At 43.9% G+C, this 14,594-nt stretch overlaps 1 protein-coding gene across 4 annotated transcripts in view; it reads right to left on the bottom strand.

Moving 5' to 3' along the window:
- Nucleotides 1-14,594, bottom strand: part of ASTN2 (astrotactin 2) — a 661,500-nt gene that overhangs the window by 200,277 nt on the left and 446,629 nt on the right. The window contains exon 1 of one of the 4 annotated variants that reach the window (XM_083721630.1): nucleotides 8,837-8,855. The exons of the other annotated variants lie outside the window; for them this stretch is intronic. The gene's annotated coding sequence lies outside the window, so the exon portion shown is untranslated. Of the gene's footprint in view, nucleotides 1-8,836; nucleotides 8,856-14,594 lie in introns of those variants that run through there. 4 annotated transcript variants of the gene reach the window in all.

Here is a 14,594-nt window from a genome sequence, read left to right as displayed (position 1 = left end):
ACTGAACTATGATTTACTATGTTGTGTGAACCAGGTCTGCTTTCTCTTCACACAGAATACCTTCTTCTTCTTTGGCAATCACTCACAGATCGTCTTCCATGAATATGGTCTTAACAGTGTGTCCGTAAGTGACTGTGGAGGCCAATTCTGGACCCGCACGTCCTTCCATAGTGGGAACGTAAGTTACCAGGTAGGAGTTGATTATGGTGAGGATTTGCCAAATGTGCCTTCCTCTTAGCTCATTTCTTCCATTTGTCCTCAGTTTGTGCTTCTTCAAAGCCCATGACACCTTTGGTAGAGGCTGTTCTCCAACTGGAGCGCTCGCAGTCCAGTGTTTCCCAGTTGTTGGTGTTTATACTATATTTTTAAAGGTTTGCCTTGAAGGCATCTTAAAACCTCTTTTGTTGTCCACCAGTATTTCACTTTCCATTCTTGAGTTGGGAGAAGAGCAGTTGCTTTGGAAGACGATAATCAGGCATCCAAACACCATGAGCAGTCCAACAAAGTTGATGTCAAAGAATCATTGCTTCAACAATGGTGATCTTTGCTTCTTCTGGTAATCTGACATTAGGTTGCTTACCTTCCCAAGTGATATGTAATTTTTTTTGGAGACACCACTGTTGGAATCTTTGGAAGAGTAGGAAATGGCGTTTATAAGTGGTCCGTGTTTCACAAGTGCACAGTAAGGTTGGTAGTACAATAGCTTTGTAAATGAGCATTTTAGGGAAGTTTTTAATGTTTGAAGTTTTTAATGTCTGAAGTTTTATTCTGTTTTTAGTGTTCTGTTGGAAGCAGCCCAGAGTGGCTGGGGAAACCCAGCCAGATGGGTGGGGTATAAATTTTAAAATGTAAAAAAATTAAAAAATTAAAAACTAAAAATATTTTTATTTCCCTGCAAATGTCCTGGTACTCAAACACCACATGCTTCAATTGGTAGAAAGCTGCACTCACACAGCTCAGGCAATGCTGAATTTTGGCATCAATGTCGGCCCTTGTGGAAAGATAATTGCCTAGGTAGAAAAAATAATTGAGATTTTCCAATGTTATACCCTTAAGTTGAATTTGTGGTGCTGCAAAGGGGTTTTTTTGTGTGTGCTTATTGATGCAGCACTTTGGTTTTTTGAATGTTGTGTGATAGGCAGAGCTTTCCATAAGCTTCTGTGAAGATATTTAGGATGGTTTGGAGGTCATCCTCTGAGTGTGCATACGCTATGTTGTCATCAGTGTATTGAAGCTCTATGACGGAGGTTATGGTAACCTTACTCTTTGCTTTCAGCCTGCTCAGATTGAAGAGCTTTCCATCTGTTCAATATATGATTTCTACCCCGGTGGGGAGTTTCCCTTTGACAAAGTGTAGGATAATGGCAATGAAAATAAGAAATAGAGTTGAGGTGATAACACATCCTTGTTTAACGTCTATTCCCACTGTGAATGGTTCACTTTGAGAGCCATTGTTATCTGAGAATGTTGCTGTCATATTATCGTGGAGGAGCTGAAGGATGTTCACAAATTTATCTGGGCAGCCAATTTTCAGAAGGACAGTCCACAAGGCAGTACAATTTACAGTGTTGAAGGTCTTGGTCAGGTCAACCCCATATACAGGTTTTAGTTTTGCTCTCTGGATTTTTCTTGAAGCTGTTGAGCAGTGAAAATCATGTCCACTGCCCCCCTAGGTTGAAAACCATTTTGTGATTCAGGAAGGGTATCCTCAGATATAGTTAGAAGATGGTTTGTTACGATCCTTCCAAGAATTTTTCCAGCTCCAGCTAATAAAGAGATGCCTCAATACAGTAGTTTCTGCAATCTGTTCTATTACCTTTTTAATAAAGATTGATAATTTTGGCAACCCTAAAGTCTGCTGAGATCTCCTCTCTCCCATATTTTCTTTTTATGAGCTTGTGAAATTGTTCTGTAAGCAGGGGCATAGGAAGTGGGGCAGTGGGGGCGGAGCGCCCCAGATGCCCTCACTGAGGGGGGTGACATTCAGCATGCCACCTGCCGGCGACTCTCAAGCCTACCGTGAGCTGTCGGGGTAAGGTGGGGAGCTGTGCTGCTTTGGCAGCAGCATTCCCCTCTTCCCCCTTCATTTTGACAGCTTGGGGGAATGCTTAGGAGTCGTGGGTGGGTGGCACACTGAGTGTCTGCCATGGGCGGCTCGTTCCGCCCCCGTGAGCAGCTTGCTCCTGGGCAGTGTGGACATAACCTCCGCCACTGCCTGTAAGTTCATTTCTGACTACTTTGAAGACTTTGGCAAGTATCCCATCAGGTTCACTGGCTTTGTTGTTTTTCATTTGGTTAATAGCTGTACACATCTCTCCCAAATCTGGAGATACTGCAAGCTCATCTCTAATTTGTTTTTGCGGGATTTGCGAGAGGACCATGGCAGCTCCTGGGAGTTGCGGTTAAGGAGATGCTGCTAATGTTCTTTCCAGGGTAACGGAAGTGTGGTACCATCTGTGGGAGGCTTATACCATAATATATTGGCCCATAAATTGTCTTTGTGGCTTTAAAGAAGTCCTATGTATCATAAGTGTTGGCTAAGTGCTGGAGCCCTTGAGCTTTTTTATCCACCAGGTGTTCTTTAGTTCTCTGGTTCTTCTTTGAAACTCGGCCTTAGCGTAGGTTTTTTCCCTTAGTGATGCAGTTTCTATTTCTTTGCCAGATCTTTTCTTGTTGATAATGCATTCTATCTCACTATCATTCTCATCAAACCAGTCCTGCTGTTTCTTGGTTGGTATCCAATAGTTTGTTCACTGGCCGTAGCAATGGATATTTTAGCTTGGTCAAGTGTTCCTTGATGCTATCAGGGAACTCCGAAAGCAGGTGGTCCTTAACAGTCATTTGGAAGCAAGCCCACTTAATAGAATCTTGAAGAGCTTGAGTGTTCATTTTACACCTTGGTTTCCTTCCTTGAAGCCTGTGTTGAGGTACAATGTTAATAGCCATTGTGGAATGTGTTAATTGGTGATATGTCCAGCACTTGTTGGCACTTGTCATGGCTCTGTAAGGAGCACATCACACCAATCTTTAGCTTGGACTATTATATCATTTAAGAGGTGCCAGTGTTTCAAGTTAGGGTGCTTCCATGATGATTATTTTTTTGAAGAGTATGTTGGTAATAACAAGGTTATGTGCTGCACATATAGTCAAAAGTAAAATTCCATTCTGGTTGCTGTTGCCAATTCCTTCTTTCACAATAGTTCCTGGCCACAGATTGAAATCTCATGCAACTCTTGTGTTAAAATCACCCAGGAGGATAATCTCCTTAGGTGTCTCTGATAGGATGGCATCCAGCTGAGAATAATATTTTTCTTTAATGTCTTCATTGGCACCCAGTGTAGGTGCATAAAAACTTAGAATAGTCACCTGCTAGTTTTCGGTGAGTTTTATTTGAAGGGTTGAATGTTGCTCATTAATGCCAGTAAGGACTTCTGACAAGAGCTTCACAAGATCATTTTTTATAGCAAAGCCTACTCCATGTATTCTTCATTCTTGTTCAGGTACACCTTTCCAGAAGAATGTATAGCCTCCTTTTTCTTCCTTCAATTATCCCTCTCCTGCTTTTTGAGTTTCTTGAAGTGCTGAAATATCAATATTAAAACATCACAACTCTCTGGCAATGATTGCAGTCCTGCATTCAGGATGCTCATTATCTGTGTTATTCAACAAAGTGCGTATATTACATGTTCCAAATTTCAATTGTCTTTTACAACCGCTGTGTGGTGATCCAGTCAGGGGGGAAAGAAGCAGACTATGTTTAGGGCACTTTTTCTAGCCCCTCCCCCTTTTCAGGGTAAGCAGAGTGAATCCTAAATAGGACCACTTATAGGAATGTGCAAGCCCACTTGTGGTGACAAGGTGATGATCCCGCAAGTGAGACACAGAATACTATGGACACAATGGCCATGAAACACTTGTTTCATGCTGTCCTCACAGTATGGCTTGGCGGAGGATTATTAGGAAATTGCAATGTGTACCAATGGTTGGTGTCTATTTAGTGCCCAGTGCTGCTTCAAATACCAATGCCAAATTGAAATTTGGTTCCCACTTCAATGCATGCCAAAGCTTCTATCAACTTCAGTGGAGCAAAGGACTTGTACAGATTCTGCTTTGGAACAATCATTCTGAACCCCTAGCTCAGTGCTTGGGGCAAGGCGGCTGCCCCCTTACTTTCTGATAGCCCCCTAAGTAAAAGGACAGAGTAGTAATTTGACTTAAACTGAAGGAGCTGGGGGGGAGGGGAGATGGGTTTTATTAAGGGCTATACAGTTCAAGCCCCTCACCCCCAGAATAAAGCCTAGAATAGAGGATGTCCTTCTGTTACAGAGAGAGGCTATAGAACCCAGCCTCTTGGATAAAGGCGTTCTTCTGAGTGAATCTCAACCCCCCGTCTCTCCTGCTTCCTCATTCGTCACATCTATGGGTGCTACTATGTGCCCTCTGTCTTTGAGCTCTTTGCTTTCCTACTTTCAAGGCTCGCTGGGTTCTGGGAGATGTAGTGTTTGGGATGCTTTCTAATGACACCATGTCAGTCAGCTGTCACGCTGCTTCTGCCTCCTCCTCTCCCATTATTTCCCAGCTTTCCCCCTCATCTGCCTCTGAACTGTGACCTCCCACAAACCACTGTTGTAAATCTATACTGTCTTCCTCTTCCTCTACCCTGGAAGGGTCAGAATGGGGAGGCAGTCTCCACCATTCCTCCTCTGCCCAGTCCCTGACACCTTGGCAAGGTTCCCTTTAATGCATTTTCATTTGGTGGTACTGGGTCATTCACAGAGGGTCTTGGCACTGCCATTTTACATAATTTCTGACAATCCCCCCAAATGTGGTGTCATTCTGTGGAATTGTGGGGAATTTAAATTGCAACTTGGTGCTGGAGGATTTTTTTTATTTCATGGGTGCCCTGGAAAGGCATCAGCAATGGGGACAGGTGGGGGAAGCACTTTGGACCTCCTTTACGGATGAAAGGTAAGGTGTGTAATATATCTAAGTTATTATTATAATTGTAAAACCAATTTTCTGTCACACTGCTTAATAATGTGGAGTAACTGTACAATAATCCCAGGTTAAATTTAGAATAATAAAATCTTAAGAGACAAGGAAAACCTCCTAGGTCAGCTAATTCCATGCCTAGCCATCAGCTGCAAGGTGAAGAGAACAGGGAGGTACAAAGAGAATCATGCCCGATTCTGAAAAGCTTACGATCCAGGCAGTGAGGGAAACCTGGAGACTTCCTCAACCCACCTTGACTTTAGGACTATAGAAGAGCTGGACTTTGGTGAGAAGCTCCCCATGCTACTAGACAGAATGCAGTAGGTATTGCTGGTGATAGGTATTCATTTGTCTCATACAAAATGGTGATGCAGAGGAAGGCCAGGGAGCCTTCTACAGCCTGGGGCCCACATTCCTTTCTGGGTGACATGCCAGTTATGGGCAGGGTCAGAGGCAAAAGTGGACAGAGTGGTGAATGAAACATTTACCTTTATACCGGCAGCCAAGAGTTCAGGGACACATTCCTCCCAGGCAAAAACATTCAAGGACAGTGCAAAGTAGTTCTGGTGAGGAGTGTGGCCTGAGGACAGTTGTGAGGGCCACACAGAGAAGACTAGAGAGCCATATTCAGTGGCCAGGCCCAAGATTCCCTACCCCTGGCGAAGAGTGACACTTTATTATAGAAGCATACTCTACATCTAAGTTTGTACTAGGAGGACATCTATTCATGAGCCTTTGTCCTCCGTGCCACATCAAGCATCTGAATTAGTTCCTCTTTTCTATGTTAACTCCCTCCATTCTAATCCTCTCATAGTCTTCCATGAAGACTTTCCTGGACTTCTGCTGCTGCACCAGCTGTCTGGCATTCTTTGCCTTCAAAAACATCTAACATTGGAAAATCCAGGCCCGGTTTTAAAATAGCACCATCCTGCACATGAGCACACCCAACTGTAGGACTGTCCTATGTGATGAAAGGCTCATGTTTTTTGTTCTCACGTATGTTGTGTCTTGCCAATTATGTAAATGTCTGAGAGGTTTTGCCAATTTCCCATTGCCAGCTCATGCCCAGAGGTGCAATGGGAAAGCTCCACATCAAGAAATTTTCAATTTCCTGCCTCTTTTTGTTTCCCATGACTAAACGAGAAATAGCTTGACATGTCAGAGGTTCCATTTGGAAGAAGAAACTCACATTTTGAGTCCTTTTTTGTTCTCTAGGATAGCAAATCTATAAGCACAACAACGTTCAATGCTGTTAAATCAAATAACGAGGGAATGAAGGTTTTATGGTTAGATTTTCAGGGGTGGACTAGATGACCCTTGAGGTACTTTCCAACTTTACAATTCTATGATATTGGAGGGGGAGTCATGCTGATGTATATTGTGCTCTAGGAGGCTTAGTTTGATCAGAATGGAGTATACACTTCCAGAGTTAATGCTTAATACATACTTCTGGGAAATGAACCACCATAGCCGCCAGAGGACTGTGAAAATTTGTGTCCCGGGCTTTTTAGACTTGTCTACCCATGTACTATCTGAAACCAAAGTGGCGTATTGGTTGCCAGATGTGATTTTTTTCAGCTCCCCCCCCCCCCAAAAAAAAATGGGTTTAGGTCTACTCCAGCCTTACTGGAGCTCAGGTGATGCTAGAGGCACCTCGATAAAAAGCTGGATAAAACTGTTATAATACAGTGGTACCTTGGTTTACAAACTTAATCCGTTCCGGAAGTCCGTTCTTAAACCAAAACCATTCTTAAACCGAGGCACACTTTCCCTAATGAGGCCTCCCGCTGCCAGTGCCCTTCCACCGTTCGGCTTCCATTCTAAGACCAAGGTAAAATTCGCTAACTGGGACACTACTTCCAGTTTTGCGGAGTTCGTAAACCAAATAGTTCGTAAACAGGGCTGTTCTTAAACCGAGGTACCACTGTACTCACAACTCATCTGCAGAGGGGAAAAATCTGTCTGAGTTATCTTTTTCACCTTCCTTTTTCACTGTCATTTAATATTACCGTAATACAAATATTGTTATTGTACTCCACTTCCTTTGGAACCGTCCCACATCCTGCTACCAACACCACTACCACACCCCTTTCCATCAGCATCAAATCTTCTTCCCTCCCACCATGGCTTGCCTATTTTTAGAACTGGCTCTTCCCAGTATCTCTTCTAAGTTGAGTGAAGGATGATCTGGCGCTTTGGTGGCAGGAGTTTCCTCCCTAACCATTCAGCCCAATTAACGCTGCTGCATGAGAAGGCCCTTTTTGTGCTTGGTGATTATCTGTGAAAATGCAAATCTGAACTTCCTTCACCACAGCAAGCTAACAAGATAATGACTATTTTCACTCACTGAACAGATTACAAACATCTGTGGAGAAGATGCAGTGTATTCTATGGTGCAGGAAAGGTGGGTGGAGAGCAAGCTATGGGAAGCTGTTTCTTTCCAGTTTTCTTAGGAAGTAAGAACACTTGGTAAGGGACGCGGGTGGCACTGTGGGTTAAACCACAGAGCCTAGGACTTGCCGATCAGTAGGTCAGCGGTTCGAATCCCCGTGTCGGGGTGAGCTCCCGTTGCTCGGTCCCTGCTTCTGCCAACGTAGCAGTTCAAAAGCACGTCAAAGTGCAAGTAGATAAATAGGTACCATTCCGGCGGGAAGGTAAACAGTGTTTCCATGTGTTGCTCTGGTTTGCTAGAAGCGGCTTAGTCATGCTGGCCACATGACCTGGAAGCTGGAAGCCGGCACCCTCGGCCAATAAAGTGAAATGAGTGCCGCAACCCCAGAGACGGCCTCGACTGGACCTAATGGTCAGGGGTCCCTTTACTTAAGAACACTTGGCAGGAACTACATGGCATGGAGGCAGGAAAACCCCCCAGCTCTAATAGTTATGTTCTACATCCGGTCTTGGAGGTCATTTGCCTCTGGATTCCAGCTGATATGAATCACAGGTAGGGAGAATGTTGTTGCACTCCTTTTTGTGGGGTTCCCAGAGGCATCTGGTTGCTCACTGTGAGAACAAAGTGCTGGACTAGATGGACCATTGGCCCAGTGTTCTTACTCCACTGTCACAGAAGCTCTTTGCTAATGCTGTTGGGTTCGATCTGGCAGTGTTGGGGAACCTGTCATCCTCCAAATGTTGTGTAGCTGCAGCTCTTGTTACCATTTGCCAGGGTGAATGGAACAGGGAATTTGAGTCCATCAGCATATCAAGGGCCACATATTCCATGCTCCCTTGCTGCAACTGGGACCTAACCACTTCACCCCTGACGGCTCATCCATACTTTCGCTTGTCTTATGCATAGAAAGTATAGGTCCAAGCAGTTTCCCCCTTGCCCTGCTTCTTTCCCAGGGAAAATCTGCTCTTTAGCTCAAAATCAGAGCAAACATCAATCTTGCTCAATCTCTGCTGGAAGAGCGTTCCCTAACACAGAACCTGTGGCAGTAAATGCTTGACTTCTGAATGAGATCAATCAGGTCTCTGTAACATTTTTTTGTGGGCAGGGAGACAGGACTCAGGCAGTCCCTAAGGTATCCTGGACAAAAGTTGTTCAGGGCTCTGTGTATCAACAAAAAAGCCTTGAACATCGCCTGCTAGCATATCAACTGACAGAGTATATGTTAGCAGACATGTCGCCCCACCAGCAGTCTAGCCACTGCATTCTGCCCCACTGGAGTTTCCAGACCAGTCCACAAGGCCATATAGGTATTCCACCCTTCTGTATTAAAATATACTTGGGGCTGCTTACATATTAACAATAATATAACAATATATGACAGCATATGAACAGCAGCAGCAGCACTTTAAAAGCAGAGAACATTAAAAGCAGCCAGTTTTTGGAAAATAGTACCTGGAATATGTCTTGAATTTACTAAAGGCACAGTTTTGCCTTATTCAGAGCAGCTATTCCATCTACCAGTTTACATTTCACACCCTTCACTGAAGATCTAAATAGCAAAACCAGACAAAGAGAATACAGACAATGACAAAATATGCTACGTAATGTTGCCCAATCTGTAGTTATTCAAAGCCTAGCATTTGGCAGGGGGACAGGTAGGAGGAGCCATACGTTAAATTAATATCAGACCCTTTCGGGTTCCCTCCTTATATTGTTTGCAGAGTTGGGCACAGTCAAAACAGATGAAAGCCCCAAAGATCTGCAGCTAATACACTGCCTTCTTACCACCTTAACCAATGCTGCGGAGGGTATGTGCAGCCTTGCAGAAACAAGTAAGGTGTTTACCCACTTGTGTTGCAACAAGGCTCCCCTGACCTTGGGGAGCTCATCTGCATGCAGAGAAATGCAAAGGCCAAATTATCTAAAAGAGACGTTGGCACGGGCAAGAAGAGTCGGCTTGTTCAAAATGGATCTTGAGGAACTAATGCTGTTCTCGGATGGCAGGAGAGCGTTTTTTTCGCACACTGCTTTGAATTTCCCTGCGTGAGCCTGCATATCAAGTGGGAGCCGACGGAGCCAGCCAATTGCCACGAGAGTACCGCTCCCCCGCTTAAACTGCAAAAGGCTCAGTTTTTCTCTCTAGCCAGCACGTCCCTCAGTCCAATCCTTCGGCACAGCATGTGCTGTGGAGGTATTAGCCCGGGTTCAAAAACTATCATTACCCTCCAACCAATATGTCCGAGGCTTTAGAGCGCTGAACAGGTAATAGAATTGCGCGTGCACACATACAAAAACCCATAATAAAAGGGAATGAAATAGAAGCCAGCCCCGGGGAAGCAGATCTATCTATTATGCCAAGCTGAAGGGTAAGAGGTAAACAAGCTATTCAAGGCACCGAGAAATGTGGTGCTCTTCAGGGCAGGAATAATAAACAGACCAATTATTCTTTTTACATTTAGGTACTGCAAAGGACCCCTCTTTTTAAAATCAATGAAATTAATTTAATGTTGTTACATGCTTTACATTTAATATTCCCCAAGAGCTATTCAAAATGTGCTCAAAGATCTAAAGGGTCTTCCTTCATCCTGAGATCAGAATCACAGGCTTTTGTTTGATAGGGTTGGTCAATAAACCAGAGATACAAGACCTTTCCTGGAAATACATAACTAAGAGGTAAAGAGAAAGGCCAAAATATTACCGAGCTAAATAATCCCACCTGACCCTTAATTGAAGGAAATTTCCTTACACCAAGTCAGAGAATTAGTTCATCTAGCTTCATACTATCTGCACAGACTGGCAGCAGCTCTCCAATGTTTAAAACAGGGCATGTTTAAAACAAGCCCTACTTGGGGATGCCGGGAGTTGAACCCGGGATCTTCTGCATGCAAAGGAGATGCTCTGTCATTCAGCAATGGTTTCCCCCCATAATGCTTCTACTTTTTTTGCTCATAAGATTTTATTAAGGTTTTTTTGTAATACATTAAGATAAACGAAACAAATCTAGACAAAAACAAAGAAAATGAACATGTAGAGTCCTCTCTCAAAGGTAGATCTTAATCCTTTGATTAAGATCAAAGAAGGGGGTGGACCCTCCCAGCTCTCACCTGGGAGCTTCCCTTTCTTCTCCCAGCCTCCCACCCTGGGAGATCTTCCCTTCCCTGCCTCTCACACAGGGACCTTCATCAACCATCCATCACCTTCATGTGCGTACAATCCCCCATAATGCTTCTGCTGATCCTCAAGCTGCTTTTCCTCTGCACTGGATTTTACATTGCAAACTTCAGATGGGAGTCTTTTCTAGCCCTGCTCGCTGAGCCCATTTCTTTTCACAATATCCTCATTCATATGCTGGCCTTTTAGCATGAGCCAACAAGCCAGACTCTCATAATTCTGCAGGCACACAGAAAGGACTAAGGGGTGCACTACGTAAAGGGGCTTACAGTTCATGCCACTCACTGCAAGGAAAGACATATGTCTACCATATGTTCACATTAAAAAAAAATGGAACAGTTGTTGGTACTTCTCTAGGGCATATGCTTAAGGAGTTAGCCTCACTTCTATTACAGTTAGGACAGGAGCACGACAGCAGCCACCAGGTTATAAATAAATGCACTTATTTAATTATTTTTAACCTATATCCCACCCTTCCTCCTGAAGCAGCCCAGAGTGGCAGATACGTCACCCCTAACAAGGCCTCGCCTGTCAATGATGGGTTCCGAGATGATTGATATTGGGGAAGCCATTCTTTTAGGTACTTGGGTGCTAGTAGCACCTTGTCTTGGGCTCAGTAGCTTGCTGGCAGCCTGTACAATGCTTTCAGGATTGGTGACACACAGTCCCACTGAGATGCCCCACTTACTATCCTAACATATGAGAATGGGGGAAATATCATTTGGTCTATCAATGGTTACTGACTACAGTGACTATATGGAACTTCCAGGATCTGTCACAGGATGCCTCCAAGGGGAAAGAGACTTAATGCTGGCCACCAGACAAAGGCTTTTTACACCTGACTTGTCCCACCCTAGAACCCTAGGAGCCTTCAAAAGGGAGTTGCTGCCACGGGCATTATGAGTAGAAGATATCTGAAGGTATCTGAAGAAGTGTGCATGCACACGAAAGCTCATACCAATAACAAACTTAGCTGGTCTCTAAGGTGCTACTGAAAGGATTTTTTTTTTTTTAGTAGAAGATTGTGAGCCATGGGGGTTTGGAGTGTGTGCATATGAATTCAGTGGTGCTTAGATTATTTTTTGGTTGCTATTTTGTTAATGTTGTTTTATAGATTTAATTTTGTATAGATATGATATTGTTTTATAGATTATGACTGATGTAGTACTTTGTGAATCCTATGACTTTTTTGTAATAGTACTGTTTATCTTATTTTTTTAGTTGTTTTGTTAGTAGTGTTTTAGGGATGGCTATTGCTTTAGGGATGGCTACTGCTTTGTTATTTTATAAGATTTATGTCGTATTTGTTATGTTCTATTACATTATTATTTATTGTTTGTAATCTGCTTTGTGATTAATTTGAATGAAAAGTGGCATAGAAATATAAGCAATCAATCAGTTTCTGTCACTGGATAATAATTGTGGGAGTGGGATACTGATCTCATGGTCAGACCACAGCTGAAATACTGTGACTGGTTCTGGGCGTCACAATTTAAGAAAGATATTGACAAGCTGGAACATGTGCAGAGGAGGACAACCAATAAGTTTAAGGGTCTGGAAACCAAGCCTTATGAGGAACAATTGAGGGAGCTTGGTATGTTGTTGTTTGGTGGTGGTGTTGTTGTTGTTGTTGTTGTTGTTGTTGTTGTTGTTGTTGTTGTTGTATCCCACCCATCTGGCTGGTTTTCCCCCAGGCACTCTGGTCGGCATACAGCAAATATAAAAAGGTAGTAAAATTATTCCTATTCAAGAGAATTACTTTATATATAGTCAATATAGGCACAGAGTTAATTTTTTTAACATTTTCTAATGGTGGTGTGCCTCGTGATTTTTTTCATGGAACAAGTGTGCCTTTGCCCAAAAAAGGTTGAAAAACACTGGTGTATATAATCCAAATAGCATGTGTATTTTTTCCCCATTGAACTCCTTTTCCTACTCAAATCCTCTTGCTCACTGTTCCAGTTGTAGATCTTTCCCTGGTTGAGTGTCTGTTTTGTATGTGTGTTCATTCAAGGATGCATAGCATTCCAATGATAACACAGCCACACAGCAATCCGTCTGACTGCAGCCAAACATGCAGAGCAAATCTTCCAGACCTTTTCTCTGAGCCATTGGATCCTACCCTGTTATGCCTTCCTCTCCAGTGCCGGTTGTAACACAAGTCTCTCTCAAATTCTGCCTCTCCTCAACTCGATAGCAGTTAAGCTGCAGGTTATTTTTTCACTGCATTTCTTCTCTCACATCGCCCCATCTGGAGATGGCAATAAATATCACCCATTCACTCCTCGATCAAGGGGGATAAAGTGTTGACGTATAAAGCTGTGTTGACGTACAAAGCCGTATTGAATTCCTTGTAAAACATAAATCAGATGTATTCCCCTCCTTCTCATCCAAGAAGAAACATACAAACAACTACACATGCCTCTTTCCATTGTACAGGGGAGGGCAGAGGGAAAAGGAAACCATATCCAATAATCATAAGAAAACATCAAGCACCCTGCCTTCCTCTTTCCCCATTCATGCCTGTTGCAGGAATTTTTCAAAGCTTTAAAATATCATTCAAATACTTTCAAAAGTATCATTTCTTTCAGCAACTGATTAATCGCAGCCTGTTTGCATATCCTGCTTCAGAAATGCCTCATGATTCATCCAATTAGCTGAATTAAGGAGGAACATTGCCACAAATCATGCTGGGAAATGGAGGCTCATTCCTTGGCAGGGGCTTGCTCCCAGGTTACTTCTGTTTTGCCTTCCAAAGTAGCAGACATTGGTTCAAGTGGCGCTGCGGGTGCCACAGTCTTTCTAGTAACCCTGGAAAGTTTCGGGAAGATTTATGCCTCATTTCCTCCCTCCCCACTGCCTGAACTTCTTCACAGCCCCTGGAGGGGTGGCAGAGAATGCCTACCATTAAATGTGGGGGTGACCAGAAACCCTAAAGTTGTGTAGTTCTTTATCTTCTTGAAATCTGATGGGCGGGCATTCCCCAGGGAGGGCGCCACTGCCAAGAAGGCCTTCTTCCTAGTTCCCTGTAACTTCTCACAGTGAGGGAACAGCCAGAAGACCCTCAGAGGGGGACCTCAGTGTCTGGGCTGAGTGATGGGCGTGGAAACGCTCCTTCAGGTATACTGGACTGAGACCATTTAGCTTGGAAAAGAGGAGACTGAGAGAAGATATGGCAGCCATCTCCAATATTTCAAGGGCTGTCACAAGGAAGACAGAGAAAGCTTGTTTTCTCCTGCTCTGGAGGTAGGACATGAACCAATGGCTTCAGGTTACAAGAAAGGAGATTCCAACTAAACATCAGGAAGAACTTTCTAACAATAAGAGCTGTTTGACAGAGAAATGGTCTCACTTGAGAAGTTATGGACTCTCCTTCCTTGCATTTTTTAAAGCAGAGGTTGGATGGCCATCTGTCATGGATGTTTTGGTTAGTTTTGGTTAGTTTCCTGCATGGCAGGGGGTTGGACATAGAATCATAGGGTTGGAAGGGACCCTGAGGATCCTCTAGTCCAACCCCCTGAAATACAGGAATATGCAGCTGCCCATACAGGGATTGAACCTGCAACCTTGGCATCATCAGCACCATGCCCTAACCAACTGAGCTATCCAAGCTAACCTGTTAGTCACTGTGAGAATGAAATGCTAGATATATCAGGAGTGGGGAACTGCAGGGAACCGCGAGAAAGCAAAGAACATCAGTTGCTCTATCCTATTTTGCCTCTGTCACTGCCCATCACTGGCATATGGTCTCCACATGGATGGACCTTGGTAATATGGCATCCTGTGTGAGGCCGAAATTAGATGCTCCTCACCAGAGCTGCCTTCCCAAAGATGGGTAAGGGAGGTGCTGGGTTTTGGGAAGGTGGTCTTCCGTCTCCTTCTCAAAGCTGGGCAAGCACTAAGTAGGCTTTGGGCAGCAGGCAGGCACACTCTAGGACCCTGCTACAGCTCTCATGCCTCTATCCCAAAGCCCAGTGCCTCTGGCTCAGAGCTCTGTGCAGGGCAACCAGCCAAGATGCCCTAAATCAGCCTGTCTCTG

The sequence above is a fragment of the Podarcis gaigeae genome (genome assembly GCF_964106915.1).
Source record: "Podarcis gaigeae genome assembly, chromosome: Z".
NCBI lineage: Eukaryota > Metazoa > Chordata > Lepidosauria > Squamata > Lacertidae > Podarcis > Podarcis gaigeae.
Note: the sequence above shows the minus strand (reverse complement) of the source record. Positions and strands in the feature narration are given on the sequence as shown.